General features: G+C 44.1%; 1 protein-coding gene across 3 annotated transcripts in view; it reads left to right on the top strand.

Annotated features, from left to right (window-relative positions):
- The window catches only part of SLC19A1 (solute carrier family 19 member 1), a 723,538-nt gene that overhangs the window by 310,005 nt on the left and 388,071 nt on the right, over window positions 1-25,462 (top strand). The window lies entirely within an intron of this gene.

Here is a 25,462-nt window from a genome sequence, read left to right as displayed (position 1 = left end):
CCCATTTGGGGGGCACCTGACATCTGGGGCAAGATAAACTGATGTAATGTCATCGGCTGCATGTTTTATACCCCTGACGACCTGACCTGACATAATGGAAGAAGGGACAGCAACCGACGCAGGACCCAAGACTTTGTTAATCAGGCTGACTGAGGGCAACCTGCCAGCAGATTACCCAGATGTAATAACTGCAACAGTGAATACACTTGAACATCTACATTTATGGTAAGTGTACACAACTGTACTTTAGAGTTAGTTATTGGTAACATTATTCTGATTTTCAATAGTCTTATTTAACTTCTAGGTTACTTACCACTTTCTTAGCTTCTTATTCATCAATTAATTTTTGATGGGCCCTTCTTAACCAACTACCCCATAGCCACCATGACCATGGATGCCTCCAGTTCGGGTGGGGGGCATTACAATGGGAAGATGGTCTAAGGCACATGGTCCCATATCGAGACGAGGTTGCATATCAGTGTCCTAGAGATGAGAGCAGTTCTCCTAATGTTGCAAGCCTTTCAGGGTGCTTTCCCCTTGGGGACTGTTGCATTTCACACCAACAACATGTCTGTTGTCTAGTACATCAACAAGCAAGGAGGAACCCATTTTTACACCTTGTGCTGGGAGGCCTTGAGGGTGTGGGAGTGGGTAATATCTTCAGACCATCTTCTAGTTGCAATGCATATCCCAGGGAAAACTAACAACTTGGCAGACAGATTCAGCAGATCACTCCTGGTTCTGTATGAGTGGTCCCTCATTCAGGCAGTGGCAGACATGATCTTCACTCGCTGTGAACTCTTTACCTCTCTCCTCAACAACAAATGGAGCAAGTTCTTCACTTTTATCCCTCCTCTGGGGAGTCCCTAAGGGATGCACTGGTCCATGATTGCCCCCTAGGTCTTCTATATGCTTACCCTGCTCTCCCTGTGATCCCGAAGTTTCTTCAGAAGGCAAGCAGGCTGAAGAGCTCTGTCATCCTCATTGCCCCCGTCTGGCCTCGACAGGTGTAGTTCCCTTTCCTCTGCTCTCATCTGAAATATCCTCCTTGGATACTGGAGCCAAGACAGGACCTCCTTTCTCAGCCATCAGGGATGCACCATCTGAACCTCCATGCCCTCAGGCTAACCGTTTGTTTTCTCCACTTCTAACCCTAGCAAGAGAGTCCAGGCTTTCTTCTGCGGTCCGTAAAAATACTTGAGCTTTGTAAAAGGCTTCCACTAAGAAAGTCTACACCATTAAGTGGAAAAGGTTCATTATTTGGGCTACAAATAGAAATACTGACGCCTTTTCAGCACCAGTTTCAGATGTTCTGTTCTTTCTTAGTACTGTATTTGAGGGTAGTACTAGCTTCTCTACCATCAAGATTCAATTAGCTGCTATTTCTAATTTTCACACTGTAAGTCAATCTTGTTCTCTGTTCATCGTTAGATTATGCAGATCCGTTAGGAACTGTATTTTCTTGTTGAGGCCTCCCATCAAGACCCCCTCCCCTCCTTGGAATCTCACTGTAGTGTTGCAGGCTTTGACTCAGGGACCCTTCGAACCAGCTGCAAGTTGCAATATGAAGTTTTTGTCATGAAAGACAATCTTTTTGGTGGCTAAAACTTCAGCTAAGAGAATTTCTGAAATACAAGCCTTATTCTCCAAACCTCCTTACACAATTTTTCTTAAGAACAGAGGTTCTTTACATACCAGTCCCCCTTTATGCCTAAAGTGGCCACAGAAAACAATATCAGTCAGTCCATCCACTTAGTGTTCTTTACAAATTTCCCTAATAAAGGGGATGTTCATAGAGAACTCCTTTCCTACCTGCACAGAACCAAGCAACACAGGAAGTCTGACCAACTGTTCGTAGCCTTCTTGGCTAATGACGTAGGCCAAGCAGTAACCTAGATTACCTTAACAAAATGGATAGCTGGCTGCATTTTATACACTTACTCACACAAGGCCCTAGAATTACCTCAACCTCCTAAAGCACAGTCCTCCAGAGCCATGGCTACTTCTTCTGCCCTCTCTTCTAGAACCTCCATTGATATCAGCACAGCAGCAACATAATCTAACAGTCACAACTTTGTGTCGCACTACAAGTTGGATATAATTTCTAAGAGCAGGGCTTCCTTTGGCTCAATGGTGCTCCGGCATATCCTTCCATGAGGGCCACCCGGGAGTTACGTATCTGGAGACTCTGACCCTGTCATGAGGAGGAATGTAGAAGACAACATCAGATTAAAAGGTTATGTCTGTGTTGTCTGTCTTCATTCTTCCTCACTTTCCCACTCAGCTATCCCCCTGTGCCTTTTTTTCTAGAGGATCATGAAACATGATGGGATGCATAAATCCCATGTCTGAGCCTCATCTGCCATTCTTTTGCTGTATGGGTGTTGGATGTATGCAGTCAACAAACTCGATATGAGGTGCTTGGGTGGATGTAATGCATTATGGGTGAAAGGGAGGAGCTCAAGAATTGGATCCAAGTCTGAGGAATGTGGCCGAGCCAGATCCCAAGGTCAGATCCAAGACCCTGTCATGAGGAGAAATTAAGATAGACAACAAAGATGCCAAGTTATGGTAAGACATAACCTTTCATTTTGGAATTCCCACAGTTTTGCACAAAATGTGTATGTGGACAGAACAGAGTAGGAAATAATGTCAGTGGATGTCACTCTATGGGCAGAGGCAGCCTGAGGAGTCAAGGGTTTTGAGGTGGATTTCCTGAGAAATCTCTTCAGCACTCCTGAATGGTTGCCTGACCGCCATACACTAGAGGCTGTCAGAGGGCTGTTATGCCTGCACCATCATGATTGGCTGGCCATCACTCAAGATTTGTTGTTGCAGAAGATAATTACTAGAGGCTATTTCATTACATTTTCCCTCCATCCAACAAAAAGAGAATCCCCAACGTTCCATCCAAAACGGAACTAGCAGCAGCAGAAGTGCTAGTGTTGCTTGAAAAGAGAGGTTGATCTAGATGGGCACACCAGACCCGTGAGGATCCAGAGTCTATTCAAGATTTGTTTTTTTTGTTCTGAAAGACTGGCAACCTCAGACCCATTTTGGATCTGAGTCATCTCAACCAGTTTGCATAACAGATGAAGTTCGTAACGGTCATAATTCAGTCCTTTCTTCCTCTTTTAGGAAGGACAAATGGATGTGCTTGATAGATCTTCAGGATACCTACTACCATGTCAAGATAGCAAGGTTGTCCAGGAGATTTCTTTGTTTCCAACTGGGAGCCAGTCATTTTCAGTTCAGAACACTTCTCTTTGGTATTACCACAGCCCCTATGGTGTTCACCAAATGCATGGCAGTGGTAGCAGCATATCCAAGGCTGCAAGGGTCTCGTGTGTTTCCCTGTCTAGACGACTGACTCCTCTCCTACCAAGGATCTACTAGTTCAATGCAAGGACTTATTGTTCCGTTTAGCCCCATGTTTGGGGATCACCATCAATCTAAGCAAAAGCCAGCTGTCATTGATGCAGGCAATATAATTCATAGGGTGCCACATGGGCACAGTTTCCCAAATTGCCAAACTTCTGGAATCAAGAGTTGTCTGTCTCCTTCTTCAAGTTTCAGAAATCTTTTCCTTTTCAAATTCCCCAGTAGAACTAATCTTATGTCTACTAGGTTCAGTGGCAGTTTCCATCACACTGATATCTGAAGCCAGATTTTACAACAGTGTACTGCAGTGAACCCTAACAGTCCAATGGACTGTAAAATATTAACCCTTACACTACCCCCATTCTGATCACGTCAGTATGCAGAAAGTACATTTTGTGGTGGTTGATCTCATACTAGAAATGTGAGGAATTTTCCTAGCATTGCAGGCATGTGACGACTCCCTTCCCAAGGGTGTGATATCCACCCAGAGGACAAAATGGCAGTGGTCAGGTGTATCAACAAGCAAGGAGGAACACATTTGTACCTCTGTATGCCAAGAGGTCAAAAGGGTGTGGTAGTGGACAATATCTTCTGGTGGCAGTGCACATCCTTGGGAGTTTCAGTGTCTTGGTGAGCAAACTGAGCAGATATATTCTTTGTCCTCACTAGATGTCTCTCAATCACTCCATAGCAACTGTTATTTTCAGTTGCCAAGGACAGCTTTGCTGCAGTCCTTTGCATCCCATTTGAACACCAAGTGCAGCAGCTACTTTGCCTTGATCCCTCCAGAGGGTCAGTCACCGAAGGATGCTCTGGTTAATAACTGACCCTCAGGTCTTCTCTGTGGCTTTCCCCCTCTTCTACTGATAACCAAGTTTCTATAGAAAGCCATAATGTGCAAGGTGACAGTGATTCTCGTAGCCTCCTTCTGGCCTCTGCAGGTTTGGTTCCCCTACCTCATCTGAAACACCCTCCCTGGATGCTGGACCGTCTTTCAGGTCTTCTAGATCATCCATTTGGCCAGACTCACCAAGATGTGAAAGCCCTGAAACTAACCACATGATTCCTCCAGTTGCAATGATAGTCAGGGATTCCAGCATTCCGCATCAGTTATCACACCTTCATCTCAGAGACTGAACATTAGAATAGTTACAAAAGCAAATGAAAATATTTGCTATTTGGGCTTCCTCCAAGGATCTAGATACTTTTTCAGCACCCTTGTCATTTATCTTAGATTTTCCAGCTGCATTGTTCCAGGAATGTGCTAGTTTTTTGACACTCAGGGTTCAGTTAGCAGCTATATCTAATTTTCATGTGGGAGAAAATCAAAACCCTCATTACCATTTTGAAAATTTCCAAGACCTTTTTGAAAGGAGCTTTTCTTTGAAGACCCCATTTCAGGGACCCATCTGCACCTTGGGATATCACTGTGATGTTTCACCCCCTAACTAGACCTCCCCTTGGAATCTGCAACATCAGCAGATCTAAAATTTGTGTCTTGGAAGACTCTCTTCCAAGTGGTTATTATTTCAGCTAGAAGAATCTCCGAGCTACAAGCTTTGTCTTGCAAACCTTGGTACTTGATTTTTCTTAAGGATAAGGTAGTCCTTAGGATAATCTGCAGTTTTTTTTCCTAAAGTGACCACGGAAGTAAATCTCAACCAGTCTGTGAACCTACCTCTTTTCTTCCCAAATTTTTATAATGGAAGAGAGTATACTTTACACTTGATGGATGCTCACCATCATTTGTGGTTGTACCAAGGACATTAGAAAAACAGACCAACTGTTTCTTTTCTTTTCTTTTCAAAAGCCAAATTTGGTCAGGGAGTTTCTAAAGTCTCTTTGGCCATGTGGCACTCTGATTGATTACCTCTGTCTATAAAAAAAAAGGTTTATGCCTACCACACAAGCCTGAAGTTCATTCAGCCAGAGCAGTGGCAGGTTCCACTGCTTATTTAGCTGATAGATGAGGTTTGTGTTGCGGCAACATGGTCTACAGACCTCACCTTTGTCTTTCACTATAAGCCGGACATGAAGACTAGATCTTATTTTATTTTTATTTATTTTACATTTGTTAACCGGGCTAGTCCAACTGGATATATTTCCATTTTCAGCAGAGGCCCGGGGAGAAAAGCTCCACAGTAACATTTAAATGTTTATAATGTACAATTTTCTGAGAAAAAGGAAGCATGAAAGTGTAAGACAAACAGTACATGAGAGAACAGTAGTTCCAAAGTCAATACTATCTAAGAAACAATACCATATAGAAAGAGAAATATTTACACCAATATAAAAATAATACAATCATTAGAAATCAGTAGAGAGCCTTAGCTACAGTAAAATAAGCTAATTAAGAAATACAGGAGCTTTGAAAGGAATAAGATACTCCTACAGTAATGTATGTGAGGTTGTTAACAAATATGCATCCTTCAGCTCCCCCGCTCTTCAGAATATCCTTCCATGAAACCACCTGGGGTGCTAGTAGCTGAGGAATCTGTCCCATTCGTTGAGTCAGGTTGAAAAGACATCCGATACGAAAGTTTTGTACTTAACATAACACTAGATCCATGTTTTTGCTGTCTGGCTTAACCTTCCCACCCTCCATCCCCCTTACCCAAGTTGTCATCTTATGGCTCTCGAATGTTTGACTGGACCTATAAGGGACCATTCATGTTTTCAACCTGGAGCTGATCCTTCACACCTCCCGTGATTTTTAAGCTGTTGTTAAGCTTATTGTGTGCCTTTTTGGATAAAGTGTTAGGTATAAGTGGAGAAACTTGATCTGAGTTATGTCTGGAACAAGGAGAGTATTATGTGTAGGGGATGAGCCTGATCCCTGGATCTAAGATGGGAAAAAGACACTGAGGTTGGATCCGATAACACATTCATTGAGTGGAATGGAAAAAGACAACACATATCTAATGCTACGGTAAATATATAAGATGTTCATCGTGTTACACTGCTGCAGTCATTACACTTGGGTTATCCTGCCGTCAGGCGGTCCCGCAGTCGGCCAGAGTTCCAAAGTCTTGGTCCGGCGTCGGTTGCTGTTGCTTCTTCCCTGACGTCAGTGCGCCAGGGGTATATAAGTTGCATCCGACGCCATTTTCTGCAGTCTTTCTTGCCGCGCGGTGCCCGAAGCAGAAGCAGTTCGTAAGTGCCGGTCGGCCGACTCCTGAGATTTTCGAAGTCGAATTTCAGATCCGAAGTCTTCAATAAAGCTAAGTACCCTGTTGGGGAAACTTTTTTCTTGCCTCAGACCGATGTCAGAAAAAGTTAATAATTGTATTTCTTGTGGGAAGCAAATACCTCATAAGGACTTCCACTCTTACTGTATTCCATGCCTAGGCCCTGATCACGACGTCACTAGTTGTTGGTTTTGTGCTAGATTTAACAAACGCACTATAAAAAGACGTTTTGATTTTGCTTTGCACTACTTTGGCCGAAGGTTCAATTATACTATGCCGTCGGATCAACCGACAACCTCATTACCGAAAAAACGCAAAGACAAGGATAAAGACAGGCATCTGAGGTCCAAAACCGATGATGAAACCTCTTCTAGGCCAGTCGCCGGTTCTCAGTGAGGTGCTTTCGCAGCCCCTGACACCCGCTATCTCAGAGCCACAGGCCACTTCCGACTCCCACGTGGAGACAGCCAGGCCTCTGGAAACTCAAGGTATTGGGCCTACAGAAACTAATCCCTCAGATGGGTCTGGAGCCGCTGAGCAGGCATCGGCTTCTGAGGGTGTTTTCAGACCTTCACAACTTACCATTAAAACAACAGCCAAGACCATTAAAGACAAAGAAACAAGTACAGCATTCTCCTGGACAGTCCTCCATGCCTAAGAAACAGATGCTTAAAATGGCCGAAGACCTCATTACTCTAATCAGGGGTTCCCATCCCTCTCCTGAGAAAAGGCCTAGGCAGGATACAGGCTATGATTCCTCTGATAAGGTTTCCATTTCCTCTGATTCCTCTTCAGACCAGGGATACTCTCTACCCCCCTATGAGGACTCTGATGCTGAAGAATCTATCCCTTCAGCCTCTCCTCCTGAGGATTATTCTTTTGGGGAAACTTTACATACCATGAGGGAGCATTTCCATTGGGAAAGTCAGGATTACTCAGAATCCAAGAAAAGGCTCAGGGATTTCCTTTTATTGCCTCAGCACAGGCCCTTGGCTATTCCGCCTGTGCTAGATATTGTGGATGATGTGTTCTCTGAATCCAGCTTATCTCCTGATTCTTTGCCCCCTGCTCCAGCCAAGCCAGATAGGTATTACAGAGTCCCTGACTCTCACAAGTTTCTTTACAAAAACCCTTCTGCTGATCCAGAAACTATTTCCCAGGGTCCAAAAGGGGTTAAGGCTTCCATTGCAAAAAATCCTGTACCTTCTGACAGAGATTCCAGAGCTTTGGATAGATGGGGGAAGAAATTATACACTTCTGCAACTTTAGCAGTAAGAGCTTTAAATTGCCAGTTTCACATGCTTAAGTACCAACAATATTTAATGGCTCAGTTAAAACAGAAAATGCTTGCAAGCTCAGAAGCTCCTGATTGTAGAGAAATGCAGGATTTATTGCATGCAGTTGAACAGGTGGGAAAACATACTCTGCAATGTGGTTTTGATTCTTTAGAGGCCTCTTGTAGAGCCGCAATTACAGGTTCTGTGATTCGAAGAGATGCTTGGTTAAAAGAACAGAGTTTACCTGATCATGTTAAGGCAAAATTATTGGATGCTCCTTTACAGCATGATACCCTGTTTGGTGTTAAGGCAGAAGAGGTGTTAAAGAAAATGGAGGATAAAACTAAATATATGCAAACAGTCAAGGATTTCTTACAGGTACAGCCACCTCGGTTTAGCAGAAATTGGCCAACAAAGAATTGGTCCTTTCCAGTGTCAGACAGGCCACAGAGAGGCAGATACAGATGCCCAAGAGGCAGATCTTAACCCCAAGGCTCAAACAGGCAACAACAGTGGGGCACCTCAACCCCAAAAGGAGGTGAGGACAAGTCTCAACCTTACAGGAAACAGTCACAATGACTTTCCCCTTCGTACGCCAAGCACATCCCTTTTGGAAGCCCCCTTAGGGGGGAAACTAGCACTTTTTTTTCAAAACCGGCAAACAATCACCCAAGACAAATGGGTTCTGAATATCGTGTCTCAAGGTTACAGGTTCCACTTTCAAACTTTACCAAGGCTAAAAGGAATGCCAGATCTGCCACAAAATCAATGGGCAGAGGCACAAAAACAAATTTCAGCCCTCATGGACATGAGAGCTATTCAAAAAGTACCACAACAGGAACAAGGACAAGGATTTTATTCAATACTCTTCCTGGTCCCCAGAAAGGACAAGGCCTGGAGGCCCATACTAGACCTTTCAATTCTGAATACTTACCTGGATATTCCGAAATTCAAAATGTTGACATTACAGCAGCTTCTACCCACGGTGGGCAAGAAGGCTTGGCTTGTTACTCTGGACCTCAAAGAGGCATACCTGCATGTCCCTATCAGACAAAATTGCAGAAGATACCTCAGATTCAAAGCTGGTACAATGCACTGCCAATTCTCTGCACTGCCCTTTGGCTTATCTACTGCGCCCAGGGTCTTCACAAAGTGCCTGGCACCAGTAATTGCATTTTGCAGACAAAAAGGAATTCAAATATATCCATACCTGGACGACTGCCTCATTCAAGCAGAGACAAAGGACATTCTTCTACAGCATCTGGCGTTTGTAAAAAGGTTGCTAATTTCTCTAGGGTACACAGTAAACGAAAAGAAGTAAAAACTAGTGCCCTCGCAACAGATTATATTCCTGGATGCCAGCTTAAATACAACGGCCCAGATGGCTTACCTCACGCCAGACAAACAAGTTCAATTAACTCAATATTTTCAATTACTGGCAAAAAAGTCCCATCTCCCTGCAAGAAAAATTCTGCAGGCCCTGGGATTCATGGCATCCTGCATACTACTAATACCATATGCCAGACTGCATATGAGGAAATTACAATGGTACCTAAAAAGTGTTTGGACTCAACACTCTCACAGTTTAGAAGCAGTAATACCAATGATTCCCTGCGTACAACAGGAGTTTCGATGGTGGGCACAGGCATGTCACCTAAACAAGGGTCAGCCTTTTACCCAACCCACAGCCAGGCAAACTCTAACAACAGATGCTTCGGATTACGCCTGGGGAGCACACATGGCAGGAAAATGCATTCAGGGCAAGTGGACCACAGACCAGATGCATCTTCACATCAATCAAAAAGAGATGCTGGCTGTTCAAAATGCCCTAAAGCTTTCAATTATTACTAAAGACAGACAACACCACAGTAATGTGGTACATAAGCAAGCAAGGGGGCACTCATTCTTATCCCCTATGCAGGCAAGCCATGACCTTGTGGAACACAGCTCTAACAATACTCTGGCAGACGATCTAAGCAGAAATATCATGGACCCTCACAAATGGAAATTTAATCCACAAATCTTCAACATGGTAACGCAAAAATGGGGATGCCCAGACATCGATCTTTTTGCCTCCCCACTGAATTGCCAACTACACAAATTCTGCACAAGGACTTATCACAAACAAGCATGGAAAGTGGATGCTCTTTTGTTCAGCTGGAAAAACCTAAAAGTTTATGCCTTCCCACCACTGCCTCTCCTTTCAAAAGTACTCCTAAAAGCCAGACAAGAAAAAACACAGATGATCCTGATTGCTCCAGACTGGCCACACCAGCACTGGTACTTATCTTAAGGAACTTGGCTCAAGGCCCACCATGGATTTTGCCTCAAATTCCACACCTTCTGATTAAACAAAACAATCAGATCCTGCATGGTCAGCTCAAAACCCTAAACCTGGCTGCATGGCAGATACATTAGTCAAACAGTCAACACCTCTCTCTAAAGCTGTTATGGATGTCGTTTTGGAGGCCAGGAGGCCTAGCATCAGGAAAGTTTACTCAGAAAAATGGAAGAGATTCTGCGACTGGAACCAGGCTCAAAGCCTTGACCCTCTTGTCCCAAACATTCCTCAGATTTTACAATACTTAACTGAGATGCTGGACAGAGGCCTATCCTTCTCATCAATTAAGATCCACGCAGTACCTCAGAGGGGCTAAAAACATAAGACCACCCTGGAGAGCACCAACACCAACTTGGGACCTCAATTTTTTTTTTGGAAAAACTGACCCTACCACCTTTTGAGCCAGCCAATACAGCCAATCTAAAACTTTTATCATGGAAAACAGCTCTGCTCCTGGCAGTAACTTCAGCACGTAGAGTTTCAGAGCTACAGGCATTAATGGCAGTGGAATCTTTTATAATTTTTCATCAGGACAGGGTTTCTTTAAGGACAAACCCTGCCTTTATGCCAAAGGTGGTATCTAGTGTGGCTCTTAACCAAACCATCCATTTGCCAACTTTTTATCCAAACCCCCAGAATAAAGGGGAGAAACTTCTGCATTCTTTGGACATACACATGCAGCTACGCTTCTACTTGGACAAAACAAAAGCTTTCAGGAAAACTGAGCGACTGTTTGTAGCATATGCTGCAGGATCACAGGGCAAGGCTATCTCAAAGCAGACTATATCCAAATGGATAGGGCACTGTGTTCATTACTGCTACACACAGCATGGAAAATCAGTCCCAAATAACATTAGGCCACATTCCACTAGGGCAACAGCCACTTCAACAGCCTTTCTCAGAGGAGTACCTACCAAGGAAATTTTGGAGGCTGCAACTTGGAGTTCAGTGCACACATTCTCTAAGCATTACCACCTGCCTCTTTACTCTAAATCCAGAGCAGGATTTGCCACTGCAGTTCTGCAGGGCCTCATAGCCAATCCTAACTCTTTATAGACCAGCCACCCAACCTTTGCTTCTGGATTCTACCCAAGTGTAATGACTGCAGCAGTGTTACACGATGAACATAGTACAGTTTTGTACCTACCATAAATGTAGATGTTTGAGTGTTCACACTGCTGCAGTCCAGGTTACCCTCCCTCCATCCCCTCTGAACTAGCTGGACTTATCTATACCTTTCTATCCTATACAACCTTTGTGGTGCATTTGCTTGTAACTGAATATATTGTTTTTATTTTATATGCATATTTTTTATTAACAATATGTGTTGCCTACCTACTTGGGGGCACCTGACATCTAGGGCAAGAAAAACTGAAGAAAATGGCGTTGGATGCATCTTATATACCCCTGGCGCACTGACGTCAGGGAAGAAGCAACAGCAACCGACGCCGGACCAAGACTTTGGAACTCTGGCCGACTGCGGGATCGTCTGACGGCAGGATAACCCAAGTGTAATGACTGCAGCAGTGTGAACACTCGAACATCTACATTTATGGTAGGTACAAAACTGTACTTTTCATGTACCAGAACTTGTCAGATATTTTTGATTACATGGCTAAGGTTAAAAAGGGTCCTGTGGTCATTAGCCCATTGTACACTTATGAACCTGTGAACAGTGGCATAGCTAGAGCTGGGTGAGAGGGACCGCTACCTCAGGCACAAAGAGTTGGAGAGACACAATAATTTGAACCTGATTTATCGTTAATGTAATATCAGGTTTTAAAAGCTAGTATTTCATTTGCAGTTAAACCTGAGTGCTGTAGTCCTCCATGTGTGGTCTAAATTTTAACAACTGCTTGCTGTATTGTTTAATTTAATTTCATGGGGCTGGCATAGTATTTTAAAGTGTTTTTAGCTCTGTATTTCTGTCAAACATGTAACTTTTGTAGACTGGTAGTGTTTACTGGCATTTGCTGCTTGTTTTCCTCAGGAAAGAGGCAACATTTTCTGCTTGCCCATGGAACAGTCCCACATTTGGTCCTTCTTTTATGCTGTAAAAATTAAAAAATAAGCAGACAGCCTTTGCCAGCACAGCACACTAGCAGTTAGTGTCAACCATGGGTTGGACACTCCCATTTGCTGTACCTCAGACCACTCATCTTTTACTCTGGATCTTTCTGGTGTAACACCTACAGACAGTATGAACCAGGGGTCAGCCAAGTCCTCTGCAACTGTTGGTATCCCATCAGTGGGCAAGGGAGAGGCACTCCTGTTGGTCCTGGGAGAGGGAACAGAAAAGTTTTCCCTGTTAAAGTCCTGATGAAATCCCTGCTTGAGACGAAAGCACTTGATTATTTTTGGTAAATAAAATTATTTTCCTGGATGCACCGTCATTGCCATGCTGAATTATTTCAGACGTTTACCCTTTTTTAGGTTCATAGGTAAGTACTAGGCTCTCTGCCCAAGGGCATTTATAAGCCCAGCCAGAATGTGTTGGCTTTCACCACCCCCTTAGATTAGAGCCACTGCAGTGATCCCCGGGGTAAATTTTCTGTTTCTCATCCACCCGCCAAGGTTTGTCTTGAAGAGTGTTAGTGAGGGGCTCTGCCTGATGTATATTGGAATCATGTTCCAAAGCATGGGGAGTCTTTGGGATAGGAATCTGTCCCTCCAGCATGTCCTATTTATCGTTGTGGTGAGGTTTATATCTCTAGAGTGTATGGCTCCGGGATTTGTTTTTTTTTTAGGTGGAGCATGTCCATCACTTCTGGGTTGGACATGGCCTTGTATGTCAGGCAGAAATCACCTCTGAGTAAGCGGTATGCAACCGAGTACAACTGGAGTTTCTTGAGTCGGGCTGCATAGGGCATCTGTTTGAGGCCAGTAATCCTCTTGGTGAGGTACTTTTGTGGCCTTTCCAGCTGTTGCAGGTGTCTTGTAAGGTACACCCCAAATGGGGCGTTGTTTTCTATGATGAGTCTAATGAGTGATGAGTAGAGGGGCACAATAACCTCTTTTGTTCTAGATGCGAACCCTTTTGTGATTAGGTGGGCCACATAGAAGGATTTTCTAACCACCTTGGCAATATGATTATCAAACGACAGATTGCTATCTACTTGAGTCCCCAGATCCCTTATTGCATTTTCTGTATTTAGGGGACTACCACCTATGTGGTAGTTCGCAGGTACTTTGTTTTTTCCAAAGGGGATGACTATTCACTTTTTGGCATTTAGCTTGAGGCCATGATTTTGACACCAGGTATCCGTCTCAGTGAGACCCATCTGGTGGGTGTCTGTATCAGCCGAAGAATCAATTATGGCCCCTAGTTTGCAGTCGTCTGTGAACCTGGTCAGCCATAGTCCTCCTATGCTTGCCTGTACCTCTGAGAAGTCTATACCGAACAGGAGGGGTCCTAGGACTGAGCCCTGGGGGACACCACTTTTAACCGGTTTAGAGTCGGACATAGAGCCTGCAACTCTCACCATGTGGGTTCTATCCATGAGCCAGTTGGCAACCCATCTCGTGACGTAGGGGTTTATGTTCAAGCTGGTGAGCTTGTCTATAATACTAGAATGGGGAATGGTGTCAAAAGCCTTTGCGAGGTCTAGGTAGGCTGTGTGGACCTCCTTTCCCTCGTCTAATGCCTTGGTAACTGTCTCAAAGAAGTCCACCAGGTTTAGGAGGCATGATCTACCCTTAACAAAGCCAAACTGGGTAGGGCCCAAGGTTTGGAGGTTCCCAATGTCTCTGTTAATGAGTTCCATGATGATGTGTTCCATAGCCTTGCAGACCAGGCTAGTCAGGCTTATAGGGCGATAGTTCTCTGGGTCCGTTGTGGCTCCACCTTTGTGGAGCGGGATAACTGTTGCTGTGTGCCACTCTGTGGGTACGTAGCCTTTAGAGAGGCAGAGTTTAAACAGTGTGTTTAGGTGAGGGGTTTGTTCATTTTGGAGCTCTTGTAAGACACAGCCTGGGACACCATCTGGTCCCATTGAACCTGTGTTTTTGGCTTTGGATAGGGCTATTTTAACCTGTGTGTTGGTGTGGGGCCCTACATTCTTCTGGTATGGTTATGGGCCCTTTAGGGGGTGAGAGGGGGGTGAAGTTTGCACTACACCTGTCTGCCAGAATGTTTGCAATATCAGTTGGTTCAGTGTATTTTGTGCCATTCTGCACTAACTCAGAGCAGATCTGAGAGTTTCCACTTAGGTTCTTGACATAGCTAAAGAACACTTTGTGGTTATCTTTGGAGTCATTGACAATTTTTCTTTCGAAACTAGCCTTGAATGATTTAATGAAGGATCGTAGTTTCTTGCTAATACTGATCAGGGATGTCTTTCCTTCTTGGGATGTTACTGTTTTCTGTACTAGTTTCCTCCTTCTGTTGTATAGCTTGTTTATGGCAGGGGTCCACCAGACTGGTTTCCTTTTCTTGGAGGAGTGAGTCTTGATTTTACTTGGGGTAGCATGATCCATGCATTCCTGCAGATGCTCATAGAGTGCCTTTGTAAAGGTTTCAGCAGCTTGGACAGCATTGTCCTTTAGCATGGGGGCTGTGAACCTTTCCACCTCGGTCTTAAGTAACGTGAAGTTTGCTTTTGAAAAGTTTTTCATGGTGGTTTCCTTGATTGGGAGTGGGGGCGGAATGTGAATATCCAGAGTGATTAGTCTATGGTCTGATCTAACCAGCGAGGGGTTGACCTCTGGTGTGGAACACCGGTCGCCCATGTTAGTGATGATCAGGTCCAATATGTTGCTCCCTCTGGTGGGGATGTTGACCAGTTGATCCAGGGCATTCGAGTTTATAAATTCTAGGAAGCGTTGGGCAAGGGAGTTAGTACTTGAGTAGTTCTCCCAGTTTATGTTTGAGTAATTGAAATCACTGAGTATTAAGGTATTTGGTAGGACCTTCATATTTCCCATTGTCTCCAGAAATGCGGAATGGGGGTCCTGGGCCATGGTGGGTGATCTGTAGCAAGCTACAATTTGGATAGCAGTTTTGCCCATTGTTAGTTGCACATGGATGATCTCTGATGCATTGTGCTGCACCACTAACCTGGAGGTGTGGGTATCCTTGATGAATATGGATACACCCCTGCCTTTTGTGTTTTGGTCCTGGTTCTGTGGCCGAAAGGTATGGTATGAGTTATAGCCTAGTAGTGCTGGGATGCTCTCAGGAGCCTTAAACCAGGTTTCTGTTACTGCACAGATGTCGATGTTCTCCATACCGAGGAGTGCCTTGAGTGCGTGCATTTTGAAGTTAAGACTTCTGGCGTTGAGTAGTGTTACCCTCAGTTTTTGGTTACTTGTGCTGTTTATGGTAGTGGGTTTGTCTTTTGAGCCTTGCCTAAAAAAGGCACTATGGGGGCGGCAAGAGCCTTGGCCAGTATTTGAAAGCCTAAGGGTGACAGGTCCAAACCATCTGTTGCAAAGCAACGTGGCTTGTCGAGCATGTCATCCCAGGCGGACAGATACTGGATCCCCTTTGAATGACACCAGAAACTTAGTCAATTGTTGAAATTGATCATTTTTTCTGTATACTGTGGCATCATTCTTGGTGAGGGCAGGATGCTACTCAGGGTCATACCGGCCTGGGCTACATGAACAGAGAGCTCTTCCATGTCTCTTTTCATGTAATCCAAGGAGGTACATCTCAGGTCATTCACACCAACATGGGCAATGACAGAGTTGTATTTGTACTTGTTCTGAAGTGACTTGAGTGCTTGTGCTATGTGGCGGATCCTGGCACCCTACAGGCAGCTAGCTATAACCTTCTCCTTGTCCAGCCTAGTTAGTGGGACATCAGTGTGCCTGACTATAGAGTCGCCTATTACTAGTGTGTTGGGTATGTTATTTTGCGTTAAGGGCTGTAATTGCATGGCACACTGATTATGTGAAGTATGTGTTTCATGGTTGGTGATGGGGTGTGGAGGTTGCTTGGATGTCTGCTTTGGAGGTCTGTGTTGCTTTTGCAGATTTTTATTTAGAGCCTCAGAGTATGTTTTCATGTATTCACTTGTGTTATTTGCCGGTGTTGGTTTATTAGATCTATGTGAGACTGGTGGTGTGTTGCAAGTATTACCCTTCTCCTCTTGACTGTCAGTTCCAGTCTTGGGTTGAGAGAGCTTTGCCTCCAGTTTGGCTGTATAATTGCATCTCTCGCATGTATTAGTGTTTGGTGGTAGGAGAAGAGGGTTGTCTGTGTACATGAGGCAGATGTAACATTGCCTCAAAATGCCCAGATTCACCAGTTGGACTGGAGAGTACAACGGAAACTGCCCTTTGGACATGCCTGAATAGGTAGAGTAAGCTGTTTTTCTGATTGGCTGGTGGGGACGAATGGAGAGCCTTGTCTTTCTGGACAGTATAGGGGGATGGTCTAGTGCTAGTGTTATTTAGTGCTTGCTATGAGTTTTAAGCAAGTACTTGACTGTGAAATGAATGGTTTGAGTGCTAAAGTTGAAGGTTTGTCTATTTCCAAGGGAGAAATTGAAGAGTAGACTTCGTGGAGCTGAGAATAGTTTAACTCTAGCTAAATGGCGCTGCCCGGTGCACAAAACCGCACAAATGTGTTTTTTATAGCATGGAAGTGAAAGAGAGAGAAATTTGCCCAAAATGGCTGATAAACTACTAACTTCTGGGCTGAAACCACTCCTCCAGGGACAAATAGGCTGCTCAAAGCTCCCTCTTTCACAAGTGTACAGAGAAACGTCCTTCTATCCAGGTAAGGTATGGGCAACACAGAGACTTGTAACTCAGCCCTGGATTCAGCAATAACCTGAAAACTGGACTATACTAGTTCAGAATAGCGGGTAACAAGTATATATATTTTTTTCAGAAAATAGAGTAGATACAATCAAAACAACACTTTAAATGCACAGAATAGGCTATTGCACTTTAGTGTGCAGCCTACAACAGTTAAACAGATTATTTAAACACAAAAATGACCTAATTCAAGTGCAGGCAGCAAATAGCGGTGGTGGTGCTGCGGTAGCGTTGTTGCCTCACAGTAAGACGCTGTCTGGTTCGATTCTCAGCTAGAGCGTCTTCTGCGTGAAGACATGCGTGAATGGGCGTACCTTCGTTGAAGGTCCTGCGTCAGGGCTGGTAACTCTGCACGTAAAAATCAACTACCAATCATTAGCGGACCGGAGTTCCGCTGTGGCGACCCCTAACCGGGAAAAAGCCGAAAGACACAACAACAAACTTTTTAAATCACAGATTTACTAAAAAAAACAGCGTCTTAGGCGGAATTAGTTAAGACAGCAAGAAAAGTAGAAAAGTGATACTTAATCACTCCAAAGTCACTCTTTTGTCTCTCAGCTGCTGTAGACTCTGCAGAACACCTGGAAGGCACTTGCTGAGTGGAATACAGGCACAAAAACTGCACAAATGCTGTTTTTATATCAGGGAAGTAAAGAGATAGAAATTAGCCCAAAATGGCCAATAAACTACTGACTTCTGGGCTGAAACCACTCCTCCAGGGACAGATAGGCTGCTCAAAGCTCCCCCCTCTCACAGGTGAACAGAGAAACTTCCTTCTATCCAAGTAAGGTATGGGCAACACAGAAACTTGTAACACAGCCCTGGATTCAGCAATAACCTGAAAACTGGACTATACTAGTTCAGAAAGGCGGGAAACAAGTATTTTTTGTTTGTTTGTTTTTTTTTCAGAAAATAGAGCAGATACAATCAAAATTAGCCCAAAATGGCCAATAAACTACTAACTTCAGGGCTGAAACCACTCCTCCAGGGACAGATAGCCTGTTCAAAGCTCCCCTCTCTCACAGGTGAACAGAGAAACTTCCTTCTATCCAAGTAAGGTATGGGCAACACAAAAATGTGTAACACAGCCCTCGATTCAACAATAACCTGAAAACTGGACTATACTCGTTCAGAAAGGCGGGAAACAAGTGTGTATATATATATATATATATATATATATATATATATATATATATATATATATATATATATATATATATATTTTTTTTAGAAAATAGAGCAGATACAATCAAAACAACACTTTACCCAATTAACCAGTTAAAAAGCTTAAAACTGAGCCCTGTTCCTGCAGTCTTCAGACAAGTTCTAACTGCACAGTCCTGCCACCAGGGTACAGAGAAACCTTCTCCAAAAAAGACGGCCTGGATCAGTGCTCAAGTTATACAAACAAAGCTAGATCCAGCCGGCCTGAATCTAGTCTATGCTACAGCAAACAAGGCGTACCAATTTCAGAAAGAAACAGTTCAAGTAAGCATGCGCAGTAAGCCTTTAACCAGAAATTCCCAGCTCAGAAGGGCAGAATCTAGCCTCTCTTCCCACAAGAGTAAAGACCACAAACCTTCTTAATGTAAAATAATTGGCCTGAAGCCCAAGTGCTTAACCCAGAACTAATACACTTTTAGAATAACAGACATTGAGCCTTCAGTCAGCAGTTCCCAACTCAGAAGGATGTACGCTACCTGTCCTGCCACAACAGTGCAGACCACAAACCTTCTTAATGTAAAACAACTGGTTTGAAGCCCAAGTGCTTAAACCAAGGGCCTTAGAATAACAGTTACATTTTAATCAGGCTACTAACAAGCAGTAATAAAGGCAGCAGAATAAATTCAATTGAGTACTTTTAAGAAGAGGCAAAAGCAAAATAAGGTAATAAAGTAGGAAGAAACACAAATACAGTAAATCAGATGAAGTGCAATTTTTTTTTTTTTTTTGAGACGGAGGAAACAGAGCAGATTAAGATACTATAGGGTAATGTCCTTCCTAAGTATTCTCTCTGTACACCGCAGAGGAGATGGGACTGATAGGAGTATCTGAAATCAAAATATGATCTCACTGTACTCAGTTGAGTGAGCAAATGAGATGGGTCCTGGAGGAGTGTGCAAAAACAGATTTACAGCAGGAGCGGGCATTACCAAAGCCACCCAAGATTAACAACAGGAAACAAGGAGGGGGGTGGGGAACTAACTGCAGAGAGACAGAGACACAATATTTACTGAATCAAAGACACACAATATTTACTGACTCAAATCTTAAATAAGTGCAGAGAAAAGTATACTTAAATCAGCTTGTGTCCAGTTGATATATGCAGACAAGTCTCAGTAGCCAGCAACTCCAATTTAAAATGATTACTAGAAATGTAACCAACACAGATTTTAATGCTAGCAGAAACCCCCAAGCTAACTAACACTAACAAAGGAATTTTAAAGCAGTCTAACAACTTTCAGTTTGCCCAGATGGCTACACTTTTTCACACTTCAGGCAGCTTAACTGCAGAGAGACAGAGGCACAATATTAAATAAACAGCCTCTGCAAGGCTCAAACCCAGGACCCTGCACACCATAAACAAAGTGACTTACCACTAAGCTGTGCTAACAGAATGTTGTGCCCATCCCTGGGGAAGCTGCCACTGCCATTAGTAACACAGTTTGCCCCAAAAAGAAACAGAAAACCAAGCATCTATCTACTCCTCCTCAGTTTTCTTTAGATACAAGTAGTTTACTGGGTCTAGCTTAGGGTTTAATCTAGGCTATTGACCATAGTTTCATGGGTTCATAGGTAAGTACTAGGTAGTTGCTGGGCCATTTTAAGCCTAGCCAGTTTCCCTTTTTGTGCTTAAAATAATCTACCTCATTTGGTTTAGATTGGCCTTACCCATCCCATGGTCAATAATTATATTTTACACCTAATGAGAAAAACTGGGATCATACAATAGATAATTTAAGAGGACCTATGCATAGGATAAAGCATTTAGGAGCTGCATCTGTTCATTGTTAGTACAGGATGCAGTCCTGTGGTAAATGTTCTGTTTCCCATCCATAGGTCCAAGTTACGCTTGAAAATTAGCAGGGATGGACTTTGTATCTGATGTTGTCCCTCTCATTCTGCTTCACTGATGAGTTACGGATCCGATCCTCAGATCTGACCCGGCCAATTTCAACAGACTTTAGCTTCCAGGCTTGAGCTCCCCCCTTACCTGTAATCCTGTGCCCCTAGCTCTACCTCCTCAGATTTTGTTTGTCACCAGTGCATACAGACACATTCTCCAGTGCTCTGGGTCTCTCAGTGCCAGTTAAGTGAAATTTAATCTAATTTTTTTCTTTTAATATTAAAAAGTCTTTTAACTATATAATCTTATAATATTCTCCTCCTTTTCCTATCTAGTATTCGAGGGCAGTAGGTGTTTTTTTGTCCTCTTCCTTTTCCTTCGGGCCTTGGCCCTTTCTTTATTAAAAAAAAAAAAAAACTTTGAAACTTTATAACTTTACTTTTCTTTTTTAGGATTGATTGCCTTAGGGCATATTGTTAGTTAAGGAATGGATAAGCCAACTAGATTTAAAAGATGCGCTGAGTGTAATAGGAAAATCCCGCACTCAGACGCACATGACAAATGTGTTTATTGTTTGGGGGCTGTCCATTTGGATTCCCCTTGCAAAATTTGCAAGGGTTTCAATCCATGGGCAGTCCAAGAGTGTAAAAACAAGTTAATTTTAAAAGGGCCTCTGCCCAGTTCTCTATCTTCTCCAGGGGCTCAACCCCCTTCTCAGGACTTTCAAGGCTCCAAGGCAATAAAGCACCACCATAAGGAATCCAGGGCATCCTCTGAACTTCCTTCGAAAATTGCCATAGAGTCGGATCCTAGGATGTTGGTGCCGAGATATATGTCAGCTTCCTCCAGTCCGATAGAGTAGATGGCTCTGAGTGAGCCGACTTCCAGACAGACTACTTCTTCGGATCCTACCAGTTCAGGTCCGAACATTCAGCCAAGTTTCTCAGATCCATAGATTCTTGGATCTGGGATCTACCATTCGTTCGAGGACATCCATTAGATCGGTGTCTCCTACGGTGCTGACGAAGATGTTGCAGACCCCTAGACTTTCAAGATCTTCCTCAGTGGCTTCTTCCAGATCCTTTAGGAGCTTATGTGATGACATAGACAAGATGGTTAGGTCCATTATCAAGGCTCAGATCCAGATGGTAGTTCTTCCTGCTCAGTCTCCTCATGGATCAGAGAGAGTCCCTGCCACTTCTTCATCTTCTCCTTCTCTGATCCGAATAGCGGTTTTTGGAGCCCCAGGACAACAGTCTACCAAAGGATTCCGGGTTGGATCAGAGGACCATTGCTTCTTCAACATGGGCTGTGAACTTGACTACCTCTGCTGCAAGATCCTTGGATCAGAGTAAGTCTCGGGAACGTGATATTGCGGCAGGATCCAAGGGGCAAAGTTCAGCTCTGGTTTTATTGGATCTTTCCTTTCCCCTTGGAACTTCAACCCCCCTCGACAGTGCAGGTCCAGTTCTGTCTAGGAGCAGGGGCTCTGGGGTGCTCCTTCCTTCTTCCTCGGTGTCTTCGGCTCTGAGGGAGTGGGAGAGGGTATCCCTGTGACCTTTGGCTTTCTAAGTATTAGAAAAGGCTTTCTCTGTAGACAGTGCTCCGGACTCTTTGACTTCTGCTCCCCCATGCCCCTGCATCAGATCTGGGTTTTGGAAATTCCATTTCTTTCCAGGGTCATCCCACCTATAAGGACCTCCAAACTGTACCACCTGAGGTAGCCCCTTCCTCTTTTGACTCCTCACCTGAATGTCCCATGGAGGAGATCCCATGGAAGAGGATGTGCAAGAGGAGGCACATGGACTCCCGAGTGGAGTCCTTCACTTAAGATATGGACCACTATGAAGGAGAGGGATCCACCAAATCACCGCCAGATGATGTCTCCTTTGCAGACATCTTAGAAATTTTAAAGCAGAGAGGCGGCTGGTCATCCAAAAATCTTTCTTCAGAAGAGGATGTGCAAGAGGAGGCACATGGACTCCCAAGTGGAGTCCCTCACTTAAGATATGGACCACTGTGAGGGAGAGGGATCCACCAGATCACCACCAGATGATGTCTCCTTTGCAAACATCTTAGAAATTTTAAAGCAGAGAGGTGGCTGGTCATCCAAAAATCTTTCTTCAGAGGAGTCCGTATTCTTGGAGGTCATTGGGGTGGGCCTGTCTACATCTTGGCTAGTCCCCGCTGGCTGGCTCTCTTATAGATTTTGTCACCCGTCGGGTATGGAAGGAGCCAGACACTATAGAGCCTGTACCAAAACAACCAGATAAAATTCTTTCTCCCCCCCCGAGGATCGATCTTTTTTGGAGCAAGGGCATTCCCATTGACACTACGGTGGTGGCAGCTGCCACTAAAAAAAAGCTCACACAACAGAGCTTGACTGTCTAACTGCTGAACAGAGAGTCCAGAGTGCTGCACAGGTTTGGGAAGCACACGTTTACCTCGGTGACTGTTTCACTTAGAGCGCTTAATTACTTGACACATTTTATTCACCTAAAGAGAGATCGGGTTAAGGAACTCTCTGAGTCCTTGGAGGAGTGCTTGCCCAAGGAGGAACTAGATAAAGTTTCTCCAAAGCTGACCACTCTTACTTCTCTGGGAAATTCTTCCATGAGGCTCGTTTGCCATTCAGCAGAAGGATCCCCACAGGCAGCCGGCACCGGCATTGCTATACACAGACATGCATGGATGAGGCTTTGTGATTTCACGGAACGCTTTAAGGCCTCTTTTGATAGGTTGTCTTTGTTTGGCCCATCAGTGAAGGACACTTTGTCTGCCATGGGGTCAAGTTTTCCACCCCCAACGAACCTATTCTAAAAATCAAAGAGGGGCTAAAAGATTTGGTTTTGAAAATCACAAGCTTCCGTTTCTTATCAAAGTGGAGAGTACTCTTTCAGAGACAAAGAAGAAGGCTTTAATTGGAGATGCCTCCCTAGAGGCAGAGGGGACCCACAAAATTAGAGCTTTAGGGAACCCTTTTCTGACAAGCCCTTTCAGCGCTCCTGAAGCTCTGCCTGACTTTCCGACTCTGGAGGCAGTCTGGGGCCATTTTTCTTTGCACCCAGGCACCTAAGCCCAAGTAATAACAATTGCTTGGGTGCAAAACATAATATTCAGAGGACACTACATTCCCTTTTCTCTTCCCCGTCCAAAGGTTCAAAAGAAGCTCCCCACGTTCCACCCAGCCAGAAGAAGTTGGCAGTTCCAGAGATCAAAAGATTACTGCAAAAGAGAGCCATCCAAGAGGTTCCAGCCAAACAGAGAGGATCCAGAACTTACTCCAGTTTCTTTTGGTGCAAAAGAAAACAGGGGACCTGAGGCCTATCCTAGACTTAAGCAAACTCAATTTATATATAAAGAAAGAGAAGTTCCAGATGGTTACAGTTCAGTCCATCCTTTTCTTAGTAAGGAAATATGATTAGATGTGCTCTATGGATTTAAATGAAGCATACTATTACATAAAAATAGACAGGCACTCCAGAAGTCACCTGTGCTTCCGCATGGGAGCCAATCACTTCCAATTTAGAGCCCTGCCCTTGCACTCACCACAGCCCCCAAGTGTTTACCAAATGCATGGCAGTGATTGCAGCTCAACTATGACTGCAAGGGTTTCAGATATTTCTATATCTGGATGATTGGCTCCTAACTGCTCCCACCCAGTGTCAACTTTCTGAAGCTAGGATCTATCTATATTGGATATCCCACAAACTAGGCATCACCATAATTCCAGACAAGTCACAACCATTGCTGGTTCAAACTTTGGAATTTATCGGGGCTCAGCTGAATACAGTTACGCAAATAGCCCCAACTTCGCATCAACACTTTGACTCCTCAGGTGCAAGCAGTCTCATCCATCTTCTCCTGCCAGATTGATTCTCCGGGCCCTGGGTCTGTGGCAGCTGCTATAATTCTAGTTAGTATGTCTAGCCAGATATTATATGCGCATTCCACAAGGGACACTGGCTGTTCAGTGGTCAGTTTTGCATCAACCCCTTCCTGTTCCTGTCAGACTGACCAATATTTGCAGAAGCCATTTAGAGTGGTGGATTTGCTATGATCTGCTGGTAGGCAATGACTTCATCCTTCCCCCTCCAATAGCCACAGTGACCACGGACACTTCCCAGCTAGGGGGGGGGGGCATTTCAAGGGAAAGATGGTCCAAGGAACGTGGACTCCCCTAGAGACCAGATTGCACTGGAGTTGAGAGCTCTCCTCCTATTGTTGCAAGCCTTTCAGGAGTTGAGAGCTCTCCTTCTAATGTTGCAAGCCTTTCAGGACATTCTGCCTCTGGGAACCATTGGAATTCACACCGACAACATGCCAGTCATTGATATATCAACAAGTAAGGAGGAACCCGTTCATACCCACCATGCAAAGAGGCCATGAGGGTTTGGGAATGGGCGATCTCTTCACACTGCTTTCTACTTGCAACACATGTACTGGGGAAATCCAACGTATTGGCACACAGGCTCAATAGATCCATTCTGATGCCCCACAAGTAGTCCCTCAAGTCAGTAACAAACATGATATTCGACAGTTGGGGTCTTCCCTGCTGTGATCTCTTTGCATTCCACGCATAAAAATATTTGTAGCAGTTATTTCACTCTGATCCCTCCTTCAGGGAGTTCCCCAAGAGACACTTTAGTCCACAATTTGCCCCCTGGTCTCCTTTATGCTTACCCTCCTTTTCCACTGATCACAAAATTTCTTCAGAAAGCGAAATAGTTGAAGAGAACTGTCATCCTCATTGCCCCTTTTTGGCCTCATCAGATTTGGTTCCTGTTCCTCTGGTCTCACCTGAGATATCCTCCATGGATACTGGAATCCAAACTGGACTTCCTCTATCACCCCAAACTATGACTCCACCCGGATCTCCACACACTCGAGTTAACCGCTTGGTTTCTACAGTTCCCTTGATTGCTAGTGGGCCCAGGTTTTCCTTGCCTATCAAAATGATCATTCTAGCTTCCCAGAAAGCTTCCACCAAATAAGTATATAAATGCAAGTGGAAATAATTTTCTATTTGGGCCGCTAATCATCACATTGACCCCTTTTCAGTGCCTGTTCCTTCAATTCTTTATTTTTTCGAGACCTTATTTAAGGAGGGTTCCAGTTTTGTGACTGATAAGCTCCAGTTAGCAGACATTTCCAATTTTCATTGGGGATTACCTTCAAAACCTATAGTTTCAACCAAAATATGTAAAGTTTTTCTGAAAGGTGTCTAACTTCTCAGGCCTCAGATCAAAGACCTCACTCCCCCATGGAATCTGACTATCATTTTGCAAGGGTTGACCCAAAAACCCTTTGAACCGGCTAATGATTGTGACTTGAAATTTTTGTTGTGGAAGTCAGCTGTTCTCATGCCTGTTACCTCAGCAAAATAGAGTTTCTGAAATGCAGGCACTTTCATCTAAACCTCCTTATAACATTTTTCACAAGG

Source organism: Protopterus annectens, chromosome 6.part1, assembly GCF_019279795.1.
Source record: "Protopterus annectens isolate FY-2018-M chromosome 6.part1, PAN1.0, whole genome shotgun sequence".
Lineage (NCBI taxonomy): Eukaryota > Metazoa > Chordata > Ceratodontiformes > Protopteridae > Protopterus > Protopterus annectens.
Note: the sequence above shows the minus strand (reverse complement) of the source record. Positions and strands in the feature narration are given on the sequence as shown.